Source organism: Lithobates pipiens, unplaced genomic scaffold, assembly GCF_037356315.1.
Source record: "Lithobates pipiens isolate NorthernLeopardFrog02 unplaced genomic scaffold, aLitPip1_a1.2 Scaffold_10, whole genome shotgun sequence".
Taxonomy (NCBI): Eukaryota; Metazoa; Chordata; class Amphibia; order Anura; family Ranidae; genus Lithobates; species Lithobates pipiens.
The window spans coordinates 99738255-99762781 of record NW_027507686.1 but is presented as its reverse complement, the minus strand read 5'-3'; the positions used below and the strand labels follow the sequence as shown (position 1 = coordinate 99762781).

The window sequence follows — 24527 nt, the reverse complement described above, 5'->3', positions numbered from 1 at the left end:
TGATTTCCTATATTTTTTAAGGGGTGTCACTGAGAGATGAAGCAAAAAGAAAGCGGCATCCTCCGGGATGGGGTAGGCCCCGAACTTCTGGGAGATGCGACGAACCTCTTCCCAAAATGACTTCAGCCTGGAGCAGGACCAGAACACATGAAGCAGTGTACCCTTTTCCTCATTACAGCGCCAGCACCGATCTGAAGATGAGGGGTAGCATTTGCTCAACCTGGAGGGTGTCAGGTACCAACGGGTAAGGATCTTGAAGTTGGTTTCCTGAATTTTGGTACAAAGAGAAGATTTGAGGGCCAGAGTGACAATGCGTTTCGTTTGTAGTGGTGAGAATTTATGGTCAAGGTCCTGCTCCCATTTACATAGACAGGGTAAAGCTGGCTGGTCTACAGGTGAGGATAACAGGGCATAAGTCTGGGAAAGTACGTGAGCCAATGGGTCAGTCGTCGAGCACAAGTGCTCAAATGGCGTCAGGTGTTGCGCGAAGTCCCGGGGACGCGGTAGTGATTGTAGAAAATGGTACAATTGTAAGGCTGTCCAGAATGGGAGACGGTATGTTCCTGATGATACAGTGAGTTCTGTCAGAGAGGGCCATCTCCCCTCCATCAAAAATTTGGCAGCATGGTCATGGTCGGAGTCAACTAAAGATGCATAGTTAGTATAGTGTAGACCAGGTTCAAAACTTGGATGACCTAAGACGGGAAGCAGGGGAGAGATTTTAGAGATAAGGGAAGTTTTGATGGCAGCACCATAACTATGTTTCAGCGTTGTGCCAATAAGGGGGTGCAGTTTCAGAGGTGTTGGGAGCTCTTTATAGCACCACAGCGCTCCTTTCAAGGATATATTGGTCTGGGCCTGTTCGATCTGCACCCAGAGTTTGGATGCCCCATTACGCCTCCAGTCAATGATCCTTCCCAAATGGGACGCCAAATAGTAGTCACGTATGTCGGGAAGTGCTAGGCCCCCCCAATGTTTGGGGAGTGTCAGCTGCACGTGGCGTAGTCGAGGTTTCTTACGCGCCCACATGACATATTTGGTGAAGAGGGATTGCACCTGTCTAAAAAAAAGGGGTGGTATATGTATGGGCAGGGCTTGGATGAGGTAGATAAATTTGGGTAGGATATTCATCTTCAGGAGGTTGCATCTCCCAAACCAGGAGTGCAGTCCTCCCTGCCACTGTTCCAGCAGCAATCGAGACTTAGTCAGTAGGGATGGAAAGTTAAGATCAAATGTCTGGGCAATAGTAGCCAGGATTTTCGTACCCAAGTACGTCAAAGCTTTGTCGTTCCATTTAAAGCTGAAATTGGCCTGTAAGTCAGAAAGGGTTCGGGGCGGTACTGCTATGCCCATTGCTTCGGACTTAGTAACGTTTATTTTCAGGTGGGAGATCGCACCATAAAGCTGGAATTCTCTGAGGAGGTTCGGTAATGAGATTCTGGGGTTAGTCAGTGAGAATAAAAGATCATCTGCATATGCTGATATTTTGTAGTGCGAGACACCAGACCGTAGCCCTGATATATCAGGGTTACTTCTAATAGTACACAGGAACGGTTCCAGGGTGAGGGCAAAAAGCAGGGGTGACAGGGGGCAGCCCTGTCTCGTCCCGTTCCCTATGGGGAAGGGGCTTGAGAGGACTCTGTTAGCCTTGACTTGAGCAGTAGGGGTAGAGTAAATATTAGTGATCCATGGCAACATTTTTTCCCCCAAACCTATGTGGCGGAGGACAGAGAACATATAGCGCCAGTTGACTCTGTCCAAAGCTTTTTCGGCATCTGTATTAACCAATACACAGGGGATTTTTTGGGCTTCTGCAATGTGAAGTAGGTTCAACACCCTAATGGTGTTGTCTCTTGCTTCTCTAGTAGGTATAAACCCCACCTTATCTAAATGGACAAGGGACTGGATGTGTTGTGCTAGTCTGGTGGCCACAATTTTGGAGAATAGTTTCAGATCTAGGTTTAAGAGGGATATCGGTCTATAGCTACCACAGTGGCTCGGGTCCTTCCCGACTTTAGGGATCAGGGAAATATGTGCCCTCAGAGTGTCTCTCTAGAAGGAGGTGTCTGCACCTAGTGCATTAAAAAAGGTCACCAGTCGTGGGCCCAGTATTGGAAAAAGGGTTTTATAGTACTGGGCAGTGAAGCCATCCGGCCCTGGTGCCTTATCTGCCTTTAATGCGGTGACTGCTATTTGTAGTTCCGCCAGAGTGATGGGCTCCTCCAGAAGAACTCGTGTCTCCGGCGGGAGTGAGGGGAGTTGGGAGTTGGTGATATACTCATTTATTTGGGACTGGCTACGGGAGGAGTCCGGCAGGTTATAGAGACCCATATAGAAGTCCCAAAAGGTGCTAAAAATCTGCGTTGGAGTAGAGACTTTCTGGCCTTGCGACTTAACTACCTGCGGAATATATGATGCCGATTGGTAGCCCTAACCTAACGTTTTCCCGCATTTATCACCACTTTCAAAAGTTATGCGTCTGGAGAATTGTACTGCCGCTTTTGCTTTATAGCGGAGAGTCTTGGTTATTTGCGTGCGGAGTGTCAACAACTCCGTCTCCAAGGGTTGCCTGGGGGCATGTTTGTGTTGGGCTTCCACTGTAGCCAATTTGGTAAGCAAGTGTGTGAGAAGCTCATTCCTTTTTCTTTTAATAAGGGCCCCATGTTTGATAAATATTCCCTGAATGACCGTTTTATGAGCCTCCCAGAGAATCCCAGGGTCGCAGCCCGGAGTGTCATTGTCCCTGAAGTACAGGCCAAGCTCTTTAGTAACATCTGTAAGAATCTCGGGTATTTGTAAAAGGCTCTCGTTGAGCCGCCAGAAAAGAGATCTAGGTGAGGGGTGGTCACTGAGGGAGTAAGTCATATAGATAGGGGCATGGTCCGACCATGTTATCTGACCTAGAGAGGTAGAGGACACTAAGTGTAGCTGGTCATGTGGTACCAAGTCGTCGCAGGTGTCCCAGCCAAGGAAGGGTCTCCCATAGAGGCAGCACAGGAGGGGGCACGGAGCACCTCTGCTGGGACCGAGGGGCCCTGAAAGGGGAGCACCGCTCCTAGACTCAGTAGGGGGTCAGGGCTGGTATAGCTGATGAGTTGAAAGATGCGCTGGTCCACGTTCCCGGCACCGAGGTCTACTTGTAGAGGGCGATGGAGGCAGAGTCCACTGCAGTAAGTGCTGAGGTACACACATTGGGAGGGACGGAGTGCCACAGGATCGGGAGAGGTAAGACAGGCAGATCGTATGGTGTCATGGGAGTAACAGGCAAAGTCCGCTTACACCTCTCGGCCGCTTTCTTGTGAGAGGGCTCGGGGACGTCTTCTCCCCCTCTGTGTTCTCCGCGGCAGCAGGGCAGCGTCCCTGTGTTCGAGGCAAGTAGGCCAGCCAATTAGGGACATCAATAGGGTCAGCGTTGAGAAAAGTGAAAAGTTCTGGTAGGGCCTCCGGTGACCGTAACATAAAGGAGCGCTGGTTTTTAATGAAGGTCACTGAAATAGGGAACCCCCAGGGGTAGGTGGCATTGCAGCGCCTGGCCAAGTCCAAAAGGGGTTTCAATAAGGCTCCTCGGTATAAGGTCAGTCTGGAGATATCCGGTAGGATCTTGATTCGGGCCCCATCGAAGTCAATGTCGCCCGTCTCACAGGATCTGCGTGCGATAATTTCCTTGTGCATGTAGTGGTGCACGCGGCACAATACATCTCTGGGTCGGCTCGGGTCTAATGATTTAGGGCCCAAGGCCCTCCACTCTGTCCGGTAGGGAGTCACCTGCTATTTGTCGGAATATCGCCGTGACCGTGGCTAGGAGATCCCCCGGCCCAGTGGCCTCCGGAAGGCCGCGGAGCCGCACATTATTCCGGCGGCCCCGGTCTTCCATTTCTTCCATATGTAGTTGCATCTCCACCGCCGCGAGGAAATGATCCCTTTGTTGCGATTCGAGAGATGCCACTCGTTGCTCCAGGGAGGTCGCTGACTGTTCCCCCGTTGTAACGCGAGTGTCTAGGCTCCTGTTGGATGGCCGCAATCTCCGTCCTGTGTGCTGCTTCTACTCTCCCAATAATCGCTTCTATGTCCGCTTTAGTTGGGAGCGCCTGTAAAATGGCCTTCAATTCCGGGTCCGTCCGGTAGACCGGTAAGGCTATGGAGTCACTCAGGTCTGTGGATGGTACCGCCGGAGAGCCCGGGTACAGTATCGGGCTCCGCGATCCCTCGGAACCAGAGGGTTCTTTCACCATCTCTGAGGCTGGAGAGTCCGGGCCACGCGGCTCTGCCATCTTGGGTCTCGAGGGTCCCGCACTCGAGCGGTGAAACAGTCTCTGTAGCTCGCCGGAGGCTTGGGAAGTGTTAGCTCGGTTGCTCTTCTGTTTCATGGGCTGAGTGGCCCGCTTCTTAGATGACATTATACAGGCCGCAACGATAGTAAAAAGCCAGGGTGGACACAAGGAGGCCGGGAGCTCAGTAGAAACACGTCTTCACCCGGCCATGTCAAGACCACGCCCCACCCCGTATGCTTTTTTTTAATATGTTGTTGGCATTGACGACGTGTTTTATTTTTCTGCTTGTTTGCCGACGTGACCATCTTGGCGTTTGTCAAGAGGGTAAAGAGAAGCCAGCAAGATCGCCTACGACCACATAACCCTGAATGCGCCTGATCTCGGATGCTAAGCTGGGTCGCGCCTGGTTAGTACCTGGATGGGAGACCGCCTGGGAATACCAGGTGCTGTAGGCTTTTTTTTAAATATTATATCTATCCACCGGGACTCCGCGTTTTTTTTTTAAAAGCCAGCAGCTACAAATACTGCAGCTGCTGACTTTTAAAATAGTGACACTTACCTGTCCAGCGCGACCCGTCTGTCGGGTCCTGCCGCCGCCATCTTGGGTATGGGAATCAGGGAATCCTTTCGGCTTCATTTCCCGGTTCCCTACTGCGCATGCGCGAATCGCGCTGCGCAATAAGGACGCTCCCCGCTGCCTCTGGGATCTGTGTGTTTCGCAGCAGGCAGCGGGGCACTTGTGGGAAGGGGCGGGCACTTGCGGAAAGGGGCGTAAGTTACGCCCCTTTCCGCAGAGAGCTATCCCGGAAGTGGGTGCAGTTACCTGGATTATCCAGGTAACTGCACCCCCCCTCCCCCCTGAAAGGTGCCGATTGTGGCACCGGAGGAGGGGAGGGTTCCGATGAGCGGAAGGTCCACTTTAGGGTGGACCTCCGCTTTAAGATGCTTATATCTTAAAATTAGCAGTATACCTTACAAAGGTTTACCAGGATTTAGACATATAGCAATAAATTTAGTAAAATAAAAAACGAAAATATTAAACCTTTAAATTGTTCAAGGGAGAGTTGCAAAGTATTCCCAAGGCAGCAATGAGAATAGATGATTGCTGTATAACACGAAATAACAGCTTAAGGATGAGAAAGCACAATAACTGGCTGAGTTTGGCATGGCAAAAAGACGAATTGCATTAGAGATGTGAGATAGATGAAATGTCAAACCCCATTGGTAACATGTAACAGGTAACCATTAATACAGTTAAAGTTAATAGTTAATGAGTAGTTTTACCGGGATTTAGACATAGCAATCTCTATAATCTAATAATAATTTAGCAAAATAAGAAAAGATAATATTGAGACAGTATATACAGGTCGAGTTTAAGTTGAAATACACAAAATATCTAGCTTACCTTCACATTGTTCAAGAGAGCGTTTTGTCACATTTCGATGCGGTTAAAATAAAGGGATTGTTAGTATGATAATCAGTGTAACAATACTCAAAATATAGTCAAACACTGGAAGAGTTAATTTTCTTATGCCATGATAGTTGATATTTGTAAAGATTTAAGATAGTTTTATTCTCTACAAATACCGGAGTTTTATTGTTAGCATATTATGTATACCGATAAACTAATGTATACAGAAGACATGCTAGGAAATACGGAAGACGGTCTGGTTTATTCAGAACATAGGCTAGTGTATATCGAATACCGGCTAGGGTATTCTGGGGTATACAGAGACGATGGTGTATAACAAAGAGGGTCGTGTATATAGAAGACAAGCTAGGGTATAAAGAGTCATGTATACAGAAAACAGAAGACAATCTGGGATGAGAGGATGGTACCATCCACGTCAAGCACACACCTTAACATTTACTGATATTACATTATGCTGTCATTAGAAACCGATTGCGTAACGGATTAGTCACTGATATCAGCTGATAGCAATCTCCGGGTTAACTTATCTGATACATTTAGAATAATGCAACGATTTAGACTTTGGAATGTTGAAGCTAATTCAATTTTCTCTTAAATTATGTGTACCTTTTAACTGCTTAGCTTTCACACTGCGGTAACCAGTTACCAATGGGGTTTGAGATTTCATCTAGCTCACATCTCTTATGGAGTTTGATCCTTGCCATGTTATTCTTTTTCATCCTTATGCTAAATTTAGATTTATTATAATTATATTATAATATATTATAATTTATTATATTATAATTTATTAAATTATAATCTCTAAATTATAGTAAAGTTATAATGTTTCTCCACTTTAACGGTCACACTGATTATCTCAGTTGCCACAGCTAAATAAAGTCCAGATTACATTAATAAAAATTTAACATTCACTGATTTCAATTACTGTTTTTACATTAAGTTGATAATCAGTGGAAACCACCGAAGTAAACATTTTTATTGCTATTCCGACATTATTCATAAGAAAACCAACTCTTCCACTGATTACTTTAAGTTGTGTATTACTTCTTTTTCTCCACCTTAACTGTAGCACTTATTATCTCACTGACAACACATTTATTTATGTGAGAAAAGCAGTGGGACGGTTTACATGATTGCATTGATAAAACCGTCTTAAAATCTTAATATTTACTAATTTCAATTACTGATTTTACATTAAGCTTATAATCGGTGGAAACCACCGAAGTAAACAGTTGTATTGCTATTCCGACTATAAGCTGGTATCTCTCTGCAATAGGATTCTGTTTCTGACTCTATTTTGCGTATTACTACTTTTTCTCCCCCTAAACTACCACATTTACAACATTTAACATTTAACCGCAGCAAAATGTGAAATAAGCAACAGTCTGTCCGTATGTTTCTGAAAATTAATGTAACCTTTCCATATCAATTTTGCGATAATGCAACATTCGCACAAAACCATCTTTATTTGCTACGTGATAAGAGTAATGCAACTAACTCTCGCTACCGAGAAGATCAACTCATCTAATATCAGCTTTCTCTATGGTACCGGCATATATTTTCAATTTAGACGAATACAACTATTTCTCAGCTATTTTAAAGCTAATACAACTAAGCTTTCAATCTCTTACCGTTGAACTGCGATACTTCCTCCCTGTGATATTAAAACATTTAATTGTCATGTTGTCTCCAAGTATAGTATACCACTCTCAAAACGTCAACCTGCCATACTTACAACCTGTCATTCTTAGAAAATTCGATCATGCTAACAATAAAACTCCGCTATAACGCTATAAGTAGAGAATAAAACATATTATCTTAAATCTTTAGCAAACTGTTTGACTCTATGATGCGTGTTACTTATTTTCTCCACTTTAACTGTCACACTGATTACCTCACTGACAACACATTAGTTTTAACCGCCTCAAAATGTGAGAAAAGCAGTGGGACGTATTACCTGATTGATTTGAGGTTGCAACAGCTAAATAAAGTCCAGATTACATTAATAAAACCGTCTTAAAATCTTAGCATTTACTGATGTCAATTACTGTTTTTACATTAAGCTGATAATCAGTGGAAACCACCGAAGTAAACATTTTGTATTGCTATTCCGACATTAGTCATAAGAAAATCAACTCTTCCACTGTTTTTCTCCACCTTAACTGTCACACTCATTCTCTCACTGACAACACATTTATTTTAACCGCCTCAAAATGTGAGAAAAGCAGTGGGACGGTTTACATGATTGCATTGATAAAACCGTCTTAAAATCTTAATATTTACTGATTTCGACTTTAAGCTGGTATCTCTCTGCAATAGGATTCTGTTTCTGACTCTATTTTGTGTATTTCTTTTTCTCCACCTTAACTACCACATTTACAACATTTAACATGTATCCGCAGCAAAAAGCGAGATAAGCAACAGTCAGTCCGTATATTTCTGAAAATTAATGTAACTCTTTTACATCCATATCAATTTTGCGATAATACAACATTCGCACAAAACCATCTTTTTTTGCTACGTGATAAGCTGCACATATTAAGAGTAATGAAACTAACTCTCGCTACCGATGTAAACAGATTTATTGCTTTTCTTGATATTGAGGCTTGTATCTCTCTGCAATAGGAATGGATTGTTTAATGCAAAGATCATCTCATCTAATATCAGCTTTATCTGTGGTACCGGCATATATTTTCAATTTAGACAAATGCAACTATTTCTCAGCTATTTTGAAGCTAATACAACTAAGATTTCAATCTCTTACCGTTGAACTGCGACACTTCCTCCCTGTGACATTTAAATGTCATATTGTCTCCTATTTTATACAACTCTCAAAACCAAGGCATAGCGTCTAACTCCCAAACGTACACTTTCTTAAATCTTTAGCAAACATGGAACGATTTACACTTTGGAATTTTAAGCTAAGTCAATTTACTCTTATATAATGTATATCCTTTAGCTGCTTAGCTCACACTTTGTAGTATGTAGCCGTTTTAACTGTATTAATGGTAACCTGTAAAGGTAACCAATGGGAATTTCATCTATCTCACATTTCTAATGCAGTTTGTTTCTTTGCCATGTCATACTCTGACAGTTATTATGCTTTCTCATCCTTATGCTATATATAGATTATACTCGCTACATGATTAAAGACACGTAAGGATCCTGAAAAATGATAGATACCTAGTCACGTAGTTGCTGATATTTCGTGTTATACAGCAATCATCTCATCTAATTGCTATTGCGGCAATCTGCCTTGGTATTACTTTGCAACGCTCTCTTGAACAATGTAAAGGTAAGCTAGATATTTTGTGTATTTCCACTTAAACTCGACCTGTGTATACTGTTTAAATATTATCCTTTCTTATTTTGCTAAATGTATTATTAGAGATTGCTATGTCTAAATCCTGGTAAACCTACTCACCTTAATAAGGTCTACTGATAATTTTAGGATAATACAACATCTTATTGCTACTTTACACACTGCAAATATTCAATCATCTCTAGCTCTGATGCCCCGTACACACGAGCAGACTTTTCGACATCCAAACTCCGACGGACTGAGTCCGGCGGACTATCCGATCGTGTGTGGGCTGCAACGGACTTTAGCGGAGCTAAAGTCTGACGGACTTTAGAAATGAAGCATGCTTTAAATTTTCCCGACGGAACTCCGCCGGACCCGGTCCCCTTTGAAAAATCCGCTCGTGTGTGTGCTACTCCGACGGACTAAAACCGACGCTAGGGCAGCTATTGGCTACTGTCTAGGAACTTCCTACGTCGAATCCAGTCGTACGTCATCACGTTCGACTCCGTCGGAGTTTGGTGTGATGGTGTGTGGTCAAGTCCGTTCGGTCGAAAAGTCCGCCAGAACTCCGTCGGAACTCCGGCGGAACTCCTTTGGAGGTCTGTCAGACTTAATCCCTCTCGTGTGTACGGGGCATAACAGTTTTATTGTTATTCTCACATTTAGCTAGTATTACTTTGCATTAGGAAACGTAATGAACGCAACTCATGTTTTATTTTTCAGTCATTTTGAAGCTACTAACGCAATTAACGCTTCCGATCTCTATACTCTCTGCAATATTAAGCGAAATATAAACTGTCCTATAAACTGTGCTATGTACAGAACAACCCATACTAATAAAAAAACTTGCCATTTTTAGAATAATGATTCTAAATAATCTTTTATTCAACAAAAAACAGTCTAAAACGCCGCTATATGTAGAGAATAATATCTCTTATATGTAACATCTCAAATGGGTGTCACCCATTTATACAGAATTAACAAAATAACACCTTTGGCAGTGGGTAAATCGTAACTATCTGTTTTTTATGATCTGCCAGATTGGGTGGTACTCAAGTTTGCCCAAGGGCACGCTGTATCCTTTTAGTCCACTAGTTTTTAACCTAGGGGTAGGATGACCCGTGGGTCATCAGTTCGTTAAATGGGTGTTGAGAAAAAAGCTGAACTTTATGTGGTAGAGGGGGGGGGGGGAAGAGGGGAGAGGAAAGAGAAGAAGGAGGGCGAGAGGAAAAAAGGACAGGCAAAGGGTGGGGGACCTCAGAGAGAAACCCCTCCCCAGGAAGGTTATATGAGAAGGGTAGTAAGTTTTCCCTCCAGATTCTCCACCGGGCAGCAGCAACTCACTCCAGGTCCACCAAACTAAGTGGCCAAGCATGCCATCAGCCGAGCATAAGCTTTCGAGTAGTAAAACTCTAGCCAATAGAACCACTTTTGGAGGAACCTCTATCTGTTGCTACCAGGTCCTCCATTCTATGAATCTCCACCCCCGGTATGGTGGTTTGGCCAATGCTCTGTGCACAAAACTTCAAAGGGCATCAGGGCCCTGCCGTAGGGGTCGGGGTGGGCTGTGATCTCAAAAAGTGAGCCAACTGGAGCTTCTGCCAGAATGTGAGGTTCGCAAAATGGGGATCCTGCAAGATGCTCTCCATTGTCATCCACTTACCGTGACTGATGAATTAACCAAGTCAAGATCTGCCTACCTCCTTGAGAGTCTAGAAATTGGGGTTGCTGAGACCCGGGCTAAAGGCTGGATTAGCAATCCCTGGCATTATTGGAGAGGGGCTTGGTGCCATCGAATGTGCTTAAACTGCTTTTTGGATTATCCGGCAAGTTTCACCCACCGTGGGATGAAGTATAGCGTGACATTGAAGATTCTGCTGACACCAGGGTAGTCCCTCCAAATCCATTCCTTAGAGGAGCCGCTCCACCTGGACCCATTGTTTAAGTGTTCCATGTCAGCCCTGGATCTCACCCTGGAAAGGAGAGACTGGGGAAGCAGGAAAAGATCAATTCTGGTGTAGGAATCATGTGGAAGGTAGTAGAATGTGTAGTCCCACTGGTTAGGGTTGAGGATCCTCCAGACATCTACCAGGTGAAAAGAATAAAAATTCTTCTTCAGACGCTTAAGTACCACGTATGAAACCTGAGACGACTGTCTAGAAGTGTTTAAGGAAAGATTCATGGCGAAGTTCAGATCGCCACCCCAGGATCACCGCCCCCTTAGCAAAATTCTGTAACCTTGTCAGAATTGGCTCCAGGAAGCCGATCTGTCAGTGTTGGGGAGGTAAAGGTTTACCAGTGTGATGAGGGATCCGCCCAGGGTTCCTTTCAGGAATAGGGCACATCCCTCAATATCCCTCCATTGGTCTCGGAATGCCCACGGAGTTCTGGAGCATATCAGCATTATGACCCCTTTAGATTTAGACTCAGAGGAGCACCTGTGGTAGGCAACTGGAAAACAGCGATCATGGAGTGGTTGTGGTCTATCAGCTCGGAAATGAATTTCCTGGAGGAAGCATATGTAGGCTTTCGAATGTCTTAGGTTGTTTAGTACCATGGACCGTTTCTCTGGGGTATTGAGTCCCCTGATGTTAATAGACATTAGCATAAGGGTCTCCGACGAGCCCATGGCCTCGGTAGAGAGCAGGGGCAAGGGGAAGCAAGGAGAAAAATGGGGGGAAGGGTGCAGGAGAGAAAGGGGAGGGTGAGGGAAAGAAGAGGGAAATACCAGGGAGAGGATCACAGAGCTAGTAGTGATCCCAATGATCTAAAACGCCACTGGCGTATGAGAGAACTAGTCTCGTTACACCCTCAGGGCTCCTGCAAGGGGCCCTCAGAAGGGTACAATCCTATGTGGGGAAAGGGGTCTGGTACCGCGGAATTCAGGAGCTCCCCAACCAGACCCAAACTATCAACCAACATCGTATAATAAGAGGTAAGCCAGCACTATCCACTAAAAAACTATATACGCTACATTATAACAGTCGGCATTCCCCGTTTCTTGTAGGGAGCATCCCTGGGGTACCCCAAATAGGACCCCCAGAAACAGCCCAATGGGAAGGATGACCAGAACACAAACATCAACCCCCCTCCAGTGGCAGCAAAACCCATCAGTCCAGAAGAATACAATAGCAAGCTGCAAGCTGAGCTGTAAGGAAGGAAAAGGTTAATACAGCAGTAGTAAAACCTACAAATCAGTCCTCCCACCCTGACTAGTCTCTCTGGGGGGTCCCCAAGAACAGGTTGTGAGCAGCAGAGTTTACACCTAGGATCCCCAGGAGGCAGCGCCCTCAGCTACAGGCGGCAGCGCTCCACAAGAGGGGATCTACCAAGTTACACAGGGGGCCATTCAGTCAATTCCTTGGAGGGAGGGGGCTATGAGGACCTAAGATGACAAACGGGAACACCAGACACCAGGGAGGAGAACCCACCGCCAGCATTATACCGTCTAACGGGCAGGGGTTACAGTCAGTTGAGCACAAAGAAGCCCTGGGGTGCAAGCTACTTACATGGGGGTGTCCTGAAGATTCAAGGCTCCGGGTCGCCTCTCCAGATCGAGGAAGGCTACCTCCGTCTCCTCCTAGACGACTTGCATGGCAGCCCAGCGGGGCTCCTCCAGGTTCAGGCTGAGCATATCTAGTGGAGAGCGGGCTCAACCAATCCGGCAGCTGTATCGGCTCCATCCCCAGAAACAGAAATAAATCTGGGAGGTCAGCGTGGCATCGCAGTGTGAACGATTATTTTGCCTTGTGGACGGTCGGTTGGATGGGGAAACCCCATCGATATGGTAGCGCAGCCCTGGGTAGCATTCCAAGTAAGGGCTTCAGCATCGCTCTTCGGATAAGTGTGGCTCAGGAAACGTCCGGGAAAAAAGAGATCTGTGCCCCATCAAAGTCTTTCAGACTCTTTGGGCGCACCGCTCTCAGAATCTGCTCCTTGGTTGAAATACGATGCAGGTGGCAAATAACATCCCGGGGTCTGTCCACATTCGTGGGTCTGGGGCCGATCGCCCTGTGGACCCTGTCGAATTCTATGGGCGCTAGGGATTCTCCTTTGAGAATGATCGCCTGAAGCGTTTCTTGCAAATTCTCTGGACCAGACGCCTCCGGGATCCCACGGAGCCGCAGGTTTTGGCAGCGGCTCCGGTTCTCCAAGTCCTCGGCGTGCGGCTGCACTTCCGCCAGCTAGTCCTGGTTCCTCCGATGGGCTCATTCTAGCTGGGCCACTCATCTCCAGGGCATCTCTGGCTGCCTCCTGCCTGGTCAGTCGCCCATCTATCCCTGTCACCTCCATGCGTATCTCCTGAAGGTCCTGGCGGTGCGGTTCTTCCACCCTCTGCTCCTCCATGTCCACCTTCGTGGGGAGGCTGAGTCCTCTCCCGGTGTCTGTGAGGAGGTATCAATACCGATCTGACTCCTGGAGGGGGAACCGAGAAGAGTCGAGATCCCCGTCCCCGCCAGGGGCTGCTGGCTCGGGGCGCTGTGCGAACACCATGTTTCTTGACGGGGAAGAAGAAGAAGCCAGCCCGCTGCCTCAGTGCAGGCATCAGGGACACTTCTGGCTCTGTCCCTGAGGAATCGGTCGATATGGGTCACCGCGGCCGCCTTGAAACACCCCCTGTGCTTTCCTCTACGTCTGCTGCTCATGGCCAATAAAAGCAGAACTTTTTTGGGGCGTGGCCTGGACATGGCGGAGTAGGGACGTGCATTGCTCGAGCTCCCGGCCGTCTCTCACCTTCTCTGCAGACGTTTACCAGTTTACCGCATTATGCCCTCCTCGAAAAAGCGGGCTGCGTTGCGGAAGAGCATCCCTGCCGGGCCGTCCCTTCCCGCGCCGCAGACGGGGGATATAGAGAGGCTTTTTCATCTGTCCCAGCTCCGCTCCCCGGGCCCTGTCATGGCGGCGCCACGTGCCTGCGGCAGCGGGGACCGTGCTGCCTGCGCCTCCCCGGACCTCGACCCAGAGACCTCCATAGCGGATCCCTTGATGGACACCCCCTTGGATTTCCACCGGGAAGTGCCTGACGTCCCGAGAGCAGCGGTGCCGCCGCTCCAGCTGGATGAGGAACTCCGCTCGTTGCTGCAGTCCCTCCCTACCAAGTCGGACATTGCCACGCTTATCGGAGCGGTGGAGGCTGCCCACCGCAAGGAGATATCCCTCGTCCGGGAGGAGGTGAAGGTCCTCACCACCAGAGTATCAGGCGGCGAGACGTCCTTGGCGGCCCTGGAGGGCCGGGTGGCGGCCTTGGAGGCCGTTCGGACCGCCCAGGCGGAAGCTTTGCTGGGGCAGCAATTAAAGCTGGAGGAGATGGAGGACCGTAGTCGCAGGAACAATCTGCGACTGCGAGGTCTACCGGAGGCGACGGGATCAGAGGACCTGGCGGCCACGGTGGCGGCGATATTCCGCAGCATCCCTGGAGTGGACCTGCCGCCTCGCCTGGAGTTCGATCGGGTTCATAGGGCCCTGGGCCCACGATCGACGGACCCTGACAGACCACGCGATGTAGTCTGTCGACTGCACCACTACCTTCATAAGGAGGAGGTCCTGCGGAAATCCTGGGAGGCCCCTGCCGTAGAGTTTGATGGGGTGGACCTGAAGATTTTGCCGGACATTTCTCGTGCTACGCTACAGAGGCGGGCCCTGTTGAAGCCTCTACTGGAGCTAGCTCGTCGCAGGGGAGCAACTTACAGATGGGGCTACCCCCTGTCGGTCACGTTCCGAATGGACCAGCGTTTCTTCCATCTCCGCCACCCTGGCTCCTTACCGGACCTGTTTGACTTCCTGGCGGCGGACCCTATCACAATCCCGAATTGGCTAGCCCCTCTGCCCCGGGCTCAGGGTGCAGCTGCGGGCCCTGGCCGCCGCGGAGACCTGCCGCCCAGGCAGCAGAGGAACCGTCGGAGGCCCAGGGCGTCTTCTCCGGAGATCTCCAGGGAACTGTAAGGTGACTTTTATCTTTGGGTTTCCCTTCCTCCCCCCCCCCCGCCTGCTGATGCTGATGCCGCTAATGTTCTGGGCGGCCCCGTTTGCCTCTGTCCCTCCGGTTGCTATCCGTGTCTGGACGGCTTCCCCCTGTTGGCCGGTTGCGACCATAGTAGTTACCCTGGCTCCCCCCCCCCGCTGACTTGGGCCACACGCTGCGGCGGTGGCCCACTTCCTCTGCCCGACCTGCTGGGTGGCTTCCCCCGCACTGATGTTCTGTCCTGCCCACAGCCTGCCCTGGGATGTTGATGGAGGGGGTGGTGCTGCTGAGCCCTTCCTGCCCCTGGCTTGTGGTCCTTGGGTCCCGTGGGTGCCCCGGCCTGTGTTGTTGCCTGGACTCTGGGGGGTCTTTCCGCCGCCCCTCCCAGCATCCCGTTGTACCTAGACTGTCTTTGGGTACCCCCCCCCCTCTTTTTGCTCTACCCTCTACCGTACGGAGCTGCTGTTCCGAAGACGACCAGGATTCATGTGGATGGGGGTTCTGGACTTGGTGGGTGGTGGGTGGGGGGCTGGGGGATCTCCCCCTGAGGTTGGTATGGGGACTCTATACCGGGCGTACCTGGTGGGACTTAATGTTTCTCTATCTGTTGGTTGTGGAGCGGGGACTTCATGGGGGGGTGGTTGGTTGCGATGGGCGGGGAGATTGGGGCTGTGTTTTATTGTGGGGGTGAGACAGACGGTACGCGGCGCCCATGCCAGTGCCCGGATTTGCACGGATGGGGCTTTGTGTCGCTCTGGTCGGCTATACGTTGTGTGCCTTCATGTCTCCCTGTGCTGTGTGGGGGGCGGGGGGATTTGGGGAGGTGCCCATTTGCCGGCGCCCTACAGACGGTGCACGGTTTTGGTTCCTGACTGCGATTTTGCATAGACTAGGCCGTGTATCGTCTGGGTTCGGTATGCTTTCACAATTATTGTGTTTCCTTGCTTGTTTGTTTTTTTTGTTTTTTTTTTTCTCTTTTTCCCTTTTTTATTTTCTGCTTGATGGTTATATGTGGGTTGCTTTCTATTTTGTTATTTTTTGTTTATCCCGCTACATGTGCTCCATTCTATCTGGGGTTGTGCATTTTGCTATAGTGATACTACAAGGTGGGAGACTGGTATAGGGAACTGGTTATTTCCTTCCCTGTACGGTTTGCTCCCCCCCATAGGCTAGCATGTTCTGCTAGAGGGTATGTTTTGCCCTCAAAGCACTATATGCAATTAACTATTTTAGTCCTCTCTGGAAACATAGGGCATTAGGCCCGGTTTCCGACAACAGTTTTACTTCTTTGATTTTTTGTCTTTTCCCTTTTTTTTTTTTTTCTCTCTTCCTTTCCAGTCACCCCCCCTCCCACACTTCCCCTCTGTCTTTCCCTCACCTACCCTTCCCCCCCCCTCCCTACCGACTCCCGTCCCCCCTGCGTCCCCTTCTGTCCCCCTTGTCTAGGTATGGCCTCACCTCGCCTCCGCCTTTTGTCGCTTAACGCGAAGGGCCTTAATACGCCCGAAAAAAGGCGTATTTTACTGGCGGATCTGAAAAGGCTACGCACGGATGTTGCCTTTATACAAGAAACGCATTTTAAATCTAATGCGCTACCATACCTCCGCAATAGACACTACCCGTTCTCGTATCACTCTGTCAATCCGCTGGCCAAGTCAAAGGGGGTCTCCATACTTCTCTCCCACAAACTTCCGTGGAGATGTCAAGCCTCCCTGATAGACACGGCTGGCCGTTATGTTTTTCTGAAGGGGCTCATTGGCACAGTTCAAGTGACCCTGGCAACTATATATGCACCTAATGAGCTCCAAGCCACCTTTGTGGAGGGAATTATGGAGAAACTACAGGGCTTTAGGGCAGGTCAGTTGTTGTTGGGTGGGGATTTTAATGTCCCCTTATTGCCATCTGTAGACACCTCGGCGGGTCGTACTTCCTTGCCAGTGAATCAGCTTAAAAAGGTTGCGAAGGCACTCCACAACTCCCAACTGATTGATGTCTGGAGACTCCAGCACTCTAGTGAACGGGACTATACATTCTACTCCTCTGTACATAAGGTTTACACTCGCATTGATTATTTCATGATCCCTTACTCCCAACTACATGCGGTGGAACATTCCTCCATCGGGAGCAGGACTTGGTCGGACCACGCACCGATCTTTTTGACTTACAAACTGTCTGACACCCCACACCTGACGACCAGATTTTGGCGCCTAAATGAAAGCTTGCTGCAGATCCCAGAGGTTCTGGAGGAGGTGACCGCGACATTACGTCATTACCTCCGAGAAAATGATCTTCCGGACTGTGATCCGGGTGTGCTCTGGGAGGCTCACAAGACTGTAGTCAGGGGTGTTCTTATCAAACATGGGGCACGGCTTAAACGTGAACGCACTAAACTTCTTGACCAGTTATTGGAGAACCTACACTTAGCGGAGGCCCGACATAAACATGCCCCTACACATTCCTCTGATACCGATATACAATTTCTACGGAAACAAATTACGGACATTCTTCATTACAGGGCTAAAGCGGCCATGCAATCCTGTCGTAAGATGACCTACGAGGCGGGTGACAAGTGTGGAAAGCTGCTAGCGCGGCTGATAAGGGAACGTAAACTTCTGACATATATCCCCCACGTTGTTGCACCAGGGGGACGGAAGGTTACTTTGCCTCAGGATGTCACTCAGGAATTCCGTAATTTTTATTCCGATCTCTATAATCTCCAGGCTGACCCCCCACCGCGGTCGGCCATGGTCGATTATATTGTGGCATCCCGTATGCCCTCCATTTCGCCAGAGGCCAGTGCAGAACTGGAATCCCCAATAACTTTGGTGGAGATTCATAGAGCTATGGGGTCCATGAAGCTTGGGAAGGCCCCGGGCCCAGACGGCTATACTCTGCAGTACTATAAAAAATTGATAGATCTACTGGGTCCGCCCATGCTCACGCTATTTAATGCAATGGGCTCGGGCGGGTGCTTTCCTAGAGACTTCTTGAGTGCCCATGTCTCGGTGATACCCAAAGAGGGGAAGGACCCTACGTCTTGTGGTAGTTACAGGCCGATATCTCTTTTGAACATAGATTTGAAAATTTATACTAAGATCCTGGCCACTAGAATAGCCACCCATCTTCCACACTTAATCCACCTGGATCAGGTGGGTTTCATCCCCTCTAGAGAAGCCCGTGATAGTACCACGAAGGTTCTAAACCTGCTCCATTTGGCGACGGCCGCTAAAACCCCCTGTGTCTTGCTGAATACGGATGCCGAGAAGGCTTTTGACCGCGTGAACTGGTCATTTATGTTCGCAGTGCTCCGACATGTGGGGTTGGGGGAACAAATGCTCAACAGGATAGCGGGTGTTTATTCTAACCCCACAGCCCAAGTTAAAGTTAACGGGACTCTCTCGACCCCTCTCCCGATAACCAATGGGACACGGCAGGGTTGCCCTTTATCCCCTCTTTTGTTTGCATTATCCCTGGAACCCTTCCTCGCCATGATCAGGCTTAATCCCGATATACAAGGGGTGCGCGTTGGACAGTCTCAGCATAAAATCTCAGCTTATGCTGACGACATGCTCTTTACGCTGACTAACCCAGGGATATCGCTGCCAAATTTGCTTCGGGAATTTGAGAAGTATGGGAGATTTTCCAACATGAAAATAAATTTTACCAAATCAGAAGCTATGGGTATTATGTTACCACCCCGATTACTGCCTACTTTACAATCCGCTTTCCAATTTAAATGGACGTCTACCACACTGACATATCTGGGGACTAGTATCCCCCCGAATGTGTCGGACCTCTATGAACGAAATTTCCCTCCTCTCCTTGCTAGGGTGAGGCTGCTTTTGGACTCATGGCAGAAGGGGATCCACTCCTGGTTCGGTAGGTGCAATCTGCTGAAAATGTGCGTCCTGCCCAAATTTTTGTACCTTTTTCAGGCGTTACCGATTAAAATTCCGCCCACGTATTTTAAACAGGTACAGGCGTTGTTTACCCGGTTCGTCTGGGCCCAGAGGCAGCCTCGGATACCTCGATCCCAACTCTCTCTACCGAAACCTTATGGGGGGTTGGCGCTACCAGACGTTAGACAGTATTATTCTGCTGTACACTTAGGTAGGATCTTGGACTGGGGTCGCAATCTCGACGCTAAACTATGGGCACAAATTGAGCAACAACAGTGCTCGATCCCGTTGCGGACGGCCCTCTGGTGCTACGAGGCACTACCGCGAGCAGTGAAATCCCACCCTCTTATTGGCGTCACAATCTTTCAAGGCGCAAAGGCGGCACTGAAACAGTCTCTGACGACCACAGCGTCACCGTTGACACCTATCCTTGGTAATCCCAGCTTTACACCAGGTCTGTCACGTGCACAATTTCAACCGTTATGGAGCTCCGGTCTCTCTACGGCCTCTCATTTTGTGCTGCGGGGAAATTGGACGTCCATCCCGGATCTTATGGACCCTTTGGGTCCGTACCGTCTGGATTTTTGGAACGCCAATCGCCTACACCACTTTCTCCATTCTCTCCCGAACCCCCTAGACTACTCCAGACCGCTTACTGCTTTTGAAACATACTGTTCTGACACTGAACCGATCTCCCGAACCCTTTCTAAAATGTACGCCCTACTTAATACACCGGCACACCCGCCATGCGTCGCTGGTCTCACTAAATGGGAAGCGGACTTGGGCCACACCTTTACACAAATACAAGTTAACAACATACTGCGGTTCGCTTTGCGGTCCTCAATATGCACCAAAATACAAGAGACGAACTATAAAATTCTTGTCTGGTGGTACCTGACGCCTAGTCGTCTTCACCTTATCTACCCGGACACGTCTGAGGGCTGCTGGCGCTGTCGCGAAGAACGGGGCACTATTTTTCATATTTTTTGGTCCTGCCCTAGGCTCTCTGAGTTCTGGACCGTGGTCCGGACCATTTCTCAAAAATTTACCGAATGGCAGATCCCTAATGATCCAGCCTTTTTTTTACTGCATGTTTCGGACATACCCCCTAGGAAATACGCGCGATCGATACTACGACACTTAACGAATGCGGCCAAGTCCTGCATCCCCTTGCTTTGGAAACAGCAGACTCCGCCTTCAGCGGCAATGTGGGTAAGGAAAGTGGAGGATATTAATAAAATGGAAGACCTAGTGCTCACAGCTCAGGATCGGCAGGAGACATATCGCAAGACTTGGTCTCTCTGGAACGTGTTTGTATACTCGGATGAGGGCAAAGCCCTGTTTGGCCATTAATTCACTTATTGCTGGTAGCTGACAGACCGCATAGGTAAGGCCATTCCCACTCCGCCCCTCCCTCCTCCTTCCCTTATCCTTCGCCCCCCCGCCCCTCTCTTCCTTTTTTCTTTTTTCTCTTCTCTCTGCCACTCTTTTATTTCCGTCTCAGTTTTCGCTCTCTCTCTGGGTCGCGGCTCCAGACCTGCTCCCGTTGACCTTGTGCTGAGGCGCTGGTTTAGGCCTCGGCATGCCCGTTTTGTTTTTAGAGGGAGGCAGGAGCACCTCTAACAGTCCAAGTCCTCCAAGGTCGGTGGATAGGACGTGTTTTACTAATACTTCATATGTTGCCATGCCACTACATATACAGCATGTTTGTGAGGCTGCGACCTCTTTTGTTTCCTTTGTTTTCCTTATTACTGTTTGTTTTGGGGTTCTCCCCAAATGTGGTTTTTGTTTTTGTTTTCTTTGTTATTTGAAATACTAATAAAAATGATATTTGCAAAAGCAGAACTTTTACAAAAGGGCTTAACCTCCTTGATCAGAGGGTCCGGCTGCGGGAGCCGGACCCTCTGAGTATATAGAGCTTATTAAAAAAAACAGCCTGCGGCACCAGGTATTCCCAGAATGTTTCCCATCCAGGTACTAACCAGGCCCGACCCTGCTCAGCATCCGAGATCAAACGAGATCGGGCGCATTCAGGCGAACGCTTCAGGACATACTCAAAACTCTTGACAGATGCTAAAATGGTCACCTTGGGAAACAAGCGAAAAAAAAAACAGGTCAATGCCAACAATATAAAAAGATTCCTACGGAAGCAGAAACATAAAAAAGGTTGTCGACGCCAACAGCATATTATAAAACTGCCTACGGCACCTGATATTCCCAGGGGGTCTCTCTTCCAGGTACTAAATAGGCCCGACCCTGCTTAGAATCCAAGATCAGACGAGATTGGGCGCATTCAGGGTGATGTGGCCATAGGCAATCTTGTTGGCCACTCTCAATCCTCATGACAAACGCCAAGATGGTCACCTCGGCAAACAAGCAGAAAAATAAAACAGGTTGTGGACGCCAACAACATATTAAAAAACAGCCTAGGGCACCTGATACTCCCAGGCGGTCTCCCATGCAGGTACTAACCAGGCCAAACCCTGCTTAGCATTCGAGATCAGATGAAATTGCGCACATTCAGGGTGATGTGGCCTTAGGCGATCTTGCTGGCCACTCTCAATCCTCTTGACAACGCCAAGATGGTCATGTCAGCAAACAAGCAAAAAAATAAAACAGGTCGTCGATGCCAACAACATATTAAAAAAAGCCTACGGCACCTTGTATTCCCAGGTGGTATCTCATGCAGATACTAACCAGGCCTGACCCTGCTTAGCCTCCGAGATCAGACGATATTGGCCTCATTCTGGGTGATGTGGCCGTAGGCGATCTTGCTGGCCACTCTCAACCCTCTTGACAAACGCCAAGATGGTCACCTCAGCAAACAAGCAGAAAAATAAAACAGGTCGTCAACGCCAACAACATATAAAAAAACTACGGCCACATAGCCCTGAATGCGCCCAATCTCGTCTGATCTCGGATGCTAAGCGGGGTCGAGCCTGGTTCGTACCTGCACGGGTGACCGCCTTGGAATACCAGGTGCTGTAGGCAGTTTTTTAATATGTTGTTGGCGTCAGCGACCTGTTTTATTTTTCTGCTTGTTTCCCGAAGTGACCATCCTGGCATTTGTCAAGAGGGTTGAGAGTGGCCAGCAAGATCGCCTACAGCCACATCACCCTGAATGCGCCCCATTTCATCTGATCCTAAATGCTAAGCAAGGTCAGGTCTGCTTGTTTGCCGAGTTGACCATCTTGGCGTTTGTCAAGAGGGTTGAGAGTGGCCAGCAAAATTACCTACGGCTACATCACCTTGAAAGTGCCCAATTTTGTCTGATCTCGGATGCTAAGCAGGGTTGGGCCTGGTTAGTACCTGGATGGGAGACTGCCTGGGAATTTCAGGTGCCCTAGGCTTTTTTTTAATATGTTGTTGACATCGACGACCTGTTTTATTTTTCTGCTTGTTTGCCGAGGTGACCATATTGGCGTTTGTTATGAGGGTTGAGAGTGGCCAACAAGATCGCCTATGGCCACATCACCCTGAATGCGCCCAATCTCGTCTGATCTCAGATGCTGAGCAGGGTCGGGCCTGGTAAGTACCTGGATGGGAAACAACGTGGAAAAACCTGGTGCCGTAGTATTTTTTTTAATATGTTGTTGGCATCGACGACCTGTTTTATTTTTCTGCTTGTTTGCCGGCATGACCATCTTGGCGTTTGTCAAGAGGGTTGAGAGTGGCCAGCAAGATTTCCTACGGCCACATCACCCTGAATGCGCCAAATTTTGTCTGATCTCGGATGATATGCAGGGTTGGGCCTGGGTAGTACCTGGATGGGAGATCGCCTGGGAATATCAGGTGCCATAGGCTTTTTTTTAAATTTGTTGTTGGCGTCGACGACCTGTCTTATTTTTCTGCTTGTTTGCTGAGGTGACCATATTGGTGTTTGTCAAAAGGGTCAAGAGGGTCAAGAGGGTTGAGAGTGGCCAGCAAGATTGCCTTCGGCCACATCACTCTGCATGTGACCGATCTCATATGCTAAGCAGGGTCGGGGCTGGTTAGTACCTGGATGGGAGACTGCCTAGGTATACCAGGTGACGTTTTTTTTTTAATATGTTGTTGGTGTCGACGATCTGTTTTATTTTTCTGCTTGTTTGCCGAGGTGACCATCTTGGCGTTTGTCAAGAGGGTTGAGAATGGCCACCAAGATCCCCTACAGCCACCTCACCCTGAATGCGCCCGATACCATCTGATCTGGGATGCAAAGCAGTGTTGGGCCTGGTTAGTACCTGGATTGGAGACCGCCTGGGAATACCAGGTGCCATAGGCTTTTTTTATAATATGTTGTTGGTGTCGACGACCTGTTTTATTTTTCTGCTTGCTTGCCGAGGTGACCATCTTGGCATTTGTCAAGAGGGTTGAGAGTGGGCAGCAGGATCACCTTTGACCACATCACTTTGAAGACGCCCGATCTCATTTGGTCTTGAATGCTAAGCAGGGTCGTGCCTGGTTTGTACCTAGAGGGGAGACCGCCTGGGAATACCAGGTGCCGTTGGCTTTTTTTAAATATGTTGCTGGCATCGACGACCTGTTTTATTTTTCTGCTTGTTTGCCGAGGTGACCATTGTGGCGTTTGTCAAGAGAGCTGAGAGTGGCCAGCAAAATCACCTATGGCCACATCACTCTGAATGCACCCAATCTTGTCTGATCTGGGATGCTAAGCAGGGTCAGGCCTGGTTAGTACCTGGAGAGAAACCGCCTGGGAATCCCAGGTGCCATAGGCTTTTTTTAATATCTTGTGGGCGACGACGACCTGTTTTGTTTTCTGGTTGTTTGCCGAGGTGACCATCTTGGCGTTTGTCAAAAGGGTTGAGAGCCGCCAGCAAGATTGCCTTCGACCAATTCACCCTGTATGCGCCTGATCTTGGATGCTAAGCAGGGTCGGCCCTGGTTAGTACCTGGATGGGAGACTGCCTAGGAATACCAGGTGACATTTTTTTTCGTAAGTTGTTGGCATCAATGACCTGTTTTATTTTTCTGCTTGTTTGCCGAGGTGACCATCTTGGCATTTGTCAAGAGGGTTGAGAGTGGCCAGCAAGATCGCCTATGGCCATATTACTCTGAATGCACCCAATCTCGTCTGATAGTAAATACTAAACAGGCTCAGGCCTGGTTAGTACCTGGATGGGAAACCGCCTGGGAATTCCAGGTGCCATAGGCTTCTTTTTAATATGTTGTTGGTGTCGACGACCTGTTTTATTTTTCTTCTTGTTTGCCGAGGTGACCATCTTGGTATTTGTCGAGAGGGTTGAGTGTGGCTGGTAAGATCACCTATGGCCACATTACCCTGAATGCGCTTGATCTTGTCTGCTCTCGGATGCTAAGCGGAGTCTGAGTGGTTAGTACCTGGATGGGAGACCGCTTGGGAGTACCAGGTGACGAAGGCTTTTTTTAGTATGTTGTTGGCATCGACGACCTGTTTTATTTTTCAGCTTGTTTGCCAAGGTGACCATCTTGGCGTTTGTCAAGAGGGTAGAGAGTGGCCAGCAAGATCGCCTACGGCCACATCACCTTGAATGTGACCAATCTCGTCTAATCTCGGATCCTAAGCAGAGGCGGGCCTGGTTAGTGTCTGGATGGGATTCCGCCTGGGAAAACCAGGTGCTGTAGGCATTTTTCTAATATGTTGTTGGCGTCGACGACCTGTTTGATTTTTCTGCGTGTT

General features: G+C 48.5%; 8 pseudogenes; 6 read left to right on the top strand and 2 right to left on the bottom strand.

The window, feature by feature from the left end:
• The first annotated feature begins 4617 nt into the window (after positions 1-4617).
• LOC143952466 (5S ribosomal RNA) lies at positions 4618-4726 on the top strand (annotated as a pseudogene).
• Positions 4727-21064: 16338 nt separating this feature from the next.
• Positions 21065-21183, bottom strand: LOC143956958 (5S ribosomal RNA; annotated as a pseudogene).
• A 108-nt stretch (positions 21184-21291) lies between these two features.
• On the bottom strand, positions 21292-21410 carry LOC143946177 (5S ribosomal RNA; annotated as a pseudogene).
• A 330-nt stretch (positions 21411-21740) lies between these two features.
• On the top strand, positions 21741-21859 carry LOC143946133 (5S ribosomal RNA; annotated as a pseudogene).
• A 240-nt stretch (positions 21860-22099) lies between these two features.
• Positions 22100-22218, top strand: LOC143946464 (5S ribosomal RNA; annotated as a pseudogene).
• Positions 22219-22553: 335 nt separating this feature from the next.
• LOC143951537 (5S ribosomal RNA) lies at positions 22554-22672 on the top strand (annotated as a pseudogene).
• Positions 22673-23468: 796 nt separating this feature from the next.
• LOC143949813 (5S ribosomal RNA) lies at positions 23469-23586 on the top strand (annotated as a pseudogene).
• Positions 23587-23904: 318 nt separating this feature from the next.
• On the top strand, positions 23905-24023 carry LOC143950975 (5S ribosomal RNA; annotated as a pseudogene).
• Positions 24024-24527: the final 504 nt, after the last annotated feature.